At 36.2% G+C, this 3,511-nt stretch overlaps 1 pseudogene; it reads left to right on the top strand.

The window, feature by feature from the left end:
* The first annotated feature begins 2,608 nt into the window (after positions 1-2,608).
* Positions 2,609-3,241, top strand: LOC112834468 (small ribosomal subunit protein uS10-like; annotated as a pseudogene).
* The last annotated feature ends 270 nt before the right edge of the window (positions 3,242-3,511 follow it).

A 3,511-nucleotide genomic window follows, 5' to 3' on the forward strand; every position in this document is an offset into this window, starting at 1 on the left:
GAGCAGAATTGGAACAGAAGGGTAATCTTTTGGTCAACAAAAGCACATTTTAAGGTTGTAAAGAGCAAAACAAACAAACAAAAACTATGAATCCTTTAGTATTAGTGCCTTGCATGCAAAATGTGCTCAATATATACTTGAAGAAATTGGTTGGTTTAATTTGAAAGTTGTACTATATAAAAATAAAGATGAAGAAACCCTTACATAGTCACAAAGAAAAAACACAGTCCTCGGAAAAATAGTAGTGGTTAGACTACAAACATGGATGCAAATAGTCTAAAACAATGCAGAAGAGTACACTAGGCAAGAGTTCTATCAAAATTAGCTTGACAGTAAATGAATATAATGGAATTTTTATTGTCCTGAAACAGAATAATTCTGACTCTCAGTGGTCAGTGTTGTTCAAGGTAATAGGGGAAATAAAGTTTTGATTAGTTGGATCAACTATAATGATAATTAAGACTTTGGAAGAAACCCTGCTGGTCATTGCAATCCATCAAATAATTCTACATAGCTTGATGACTTTATCCAAGGCCTTTTCCATCCCTTCAGGCACAGTAAAAACCATTTGGAAACATTTCATGGAAGAATAACACAAACAATTAAGGTGTAATATGGCTAAATGACAGTTTAAAAACACTTAAAAGTCTTAATTGAAATGAGAACACTTCTAGGACTGGCTTGAGGTGGTAGAAGAATTACTTAGATTAATGTGAGTAAAATAAGAGATAATGGCATGAAATTAAGTAAATCATGCTGACCCTAGAGTTTGTGGATCATCAAACATACAAATGGCAGTATTAAAATCACTCTTTCTTTGGAGGGTTTAAGTATAATGATATACTACTGAATGTTCCAGGGAGAAAATCCATTAGAATATACAATAATGGGCATATTCAAACTTTTCAAATTATCCCTCCAAGTGGTATCATATAGAAACAGTCATATTTTTGAAAGATATGTTTTCCTTTTGTAGTTCCTCGGTGAGACAAATTGAAGTTGAGTCATTTGGATGAGAGTTTAAAATGCTCAAGAAATCAGGTATTGCCAATAACCTAGAGTCAAAGTGATGCCTCACATCATCTGGTTGAAAAGAAAGAAATCAAAGCAAAACAAGTGACTGAACAGATGGAAAAATAATGAAATGAACATTTACATTTAGGGTTTCTAGGGTTTCTCATTAACTTTGTCCAGTCTCTTATTTTGCTCAGAGAATGGTACGTGGTTGACTAAATGAATAGATGTCAAAAAGAGGGGGGGAAAATTAGTCTGAAATAGTTAGTTCTCTGTAGAAGGAAATTAGAAACACTGTTATGGGTGAATTCATTATAAGTAAAGCCATTAACATTTGGGCATTAACAAAAATGTCGTATAGGTGTCCATGTTATACAAATATATATAATTTATTTATAAATAAAAAGGCACATAAATACTTATACTGGAGTTGGCTGTAGACTTACATGGTAAAGAGTTAAACTCTCATCAAACCTTCATTACTCTCCCCCGCATCCCCTGCTTTACAAAAGGCTCAGCAGCGAAACTTTTACTATTGACGGGGAATACAAAACAAAATATAAACTTCTCTAAATTAATTTATAACTAGTCCAGCAGGAATGTTAATATCTCAGAGCATAGCTCTGCACATTTCGCGGTGAGGCTTCTGACATCTTTATTCCAACCACAGCAAAATCAGTTAAGTTTTCTTCCCTTCCTCAAATGCTTGCTATTTTCAAACTCCTTACAGAGACAGTGAGATGCCAAATTCTGTTTATCCCATCCTTAAATATAATCAGATTAAAAAAAATTTGAGGAATATCTAAAGAATAACAGGAAAAGATAATGATTAAACATAGAAAAAAGAATATATATAATAGATAGACTCCAGAGGAAAGAAAAATGATTAAAAAAGAACAAAAGATAAAGATAATATGCGTCAAAAACTCTGAAGGATGCGATTTTACCCTACTTGCCTTGACTAGTCTGCCATGATCCTGTGGATGCTGAAAGGGACATGAGGCTTCTGGGCCAGAAATAAAGGCCTGTTTATTCCTCACAGCAATAGCTATGGACAGAATATTGACATTTTTCTACCCATTTCTTAAGTCCCTATCCCCAGAGGTTGATACTTACAGGGCCAAGTGACACCTGCCCAAAAAATGGGTTGAGTTACAGGAGAGAAACTCTGATCTTAGGAAACCTTTATAACGGGCAATAAGCCTGCCTGACATTTTCAAACAGAGTGAGTCAACATTATCTTCACTATATTGGATAATAAACAATCCTACCTTCCCCCCCCTCCAAGGGAGACTTTATCTTCCAAAACTTTTTTTTTCTAAACATTCTTGAGAAGATAATACAGACTGAAGGAAGCCTGCGCCTCTGCTTACAAAATAGGCAGAAATGTGAGACTCTTTAAGAATGTCTCTGAACACTATGCAACCAAAGAAAAATTTGGTAGGTCAGTGTAAGCAGGGATTAAGAAAGGATGCTATGAGGAGGAAGAGGTGGTAGCAGCTACAGTGGAGCTTTGGACTCTGGGTCCTGCTCCTCACTCACTGCTTTTCGCTCTCAGTGAGGAACAAGTCCATTAGGAAAATTCGCTGCAGCCATGGCTTTTAAAGACACCAGGAAGACACCCATGGGACCAGAGGTGGCGATTCACTGAATTAGAATTACTCTAACCAGCCCCAGTGTAAAATCTTTGGAGAAGGTATGTGCTGACTCCATCAGAAGTATAAAGGAAGGGGTGCCTGGGTGGCTTAGTTGGTTACACGTCTGCCTTTAGCTCAGATCATGATCCCGGAGCCCCGCATCAGGCTCCCGGCTCAGTGAGGAGTCTGCTTCTCCCTCTCCCTCTGCTCCTTCCCCCATTTGTGCATGCTTTCTCTCTCTCTCTCTCCCTCTCTCTCTCTCAAATAAACAGATAAATGAATACATAAAAAATCTTAAAACAAAAAAAGCATAAAGGAAAAGAATCTCAAAGTGAAAGGACCACGTCAGATGCCTACCAAGACTCTGAGAATCACTAGAAGAAAAACTCCTGTGGTGAAGGTTCTAAGACCTGGGATTGTTTCCAGATGAGGCTCTACAAGCAACATGTTGATTTGCACATTCTGAGATTAAGCAGATTACTTCCATCAGCATTGAGCCAGGAGTTGAGGTTTAAGTCACTGTTGCAGATGCTTTCAAATCAACCTTTTTAATAAATTATCAGTTGTTTAAAAAAGAAAGGATGCTATGAAAACTGGACAGAGAAGAAGAAAAATTTTTAGAACGTAAAAATATGATTGAATTCTTTTTTAAAATAATGTAAAAGGGATGGAAAATAAAACTGGGAGAATTTGCCAGAATGTAGAATATTTTTAAAGCAACTTAAATATTAAACCATAAGAAATATGAGGATCAATCCAGTAAGTTCAACCTTCAATATATAGAAGTTCCAGAGGGAAACGACAGAGATAGCAAAAGTACAAAAATTATCAAAGAAATAATACAAGAAAACTTTCCCAGA

The sequence above is a fragment of the Callorhinus ursinus genome, unplaced genomic scaffold, assembly GCF_003265705.2.
Source record: "Callorhinus ursinus isolate GAN/ISIS: 27379988/994484 unplaced genomic scaffold, GSC_fseal_2.0 scaffold17, whole genome shotgun sequence".
Lineage (NCBI taxonomy): Eukaryota > Metazoa > Chordata > Mammalia > Carnivora > Otariidae > Callorhinus > Callorhinus ursinus.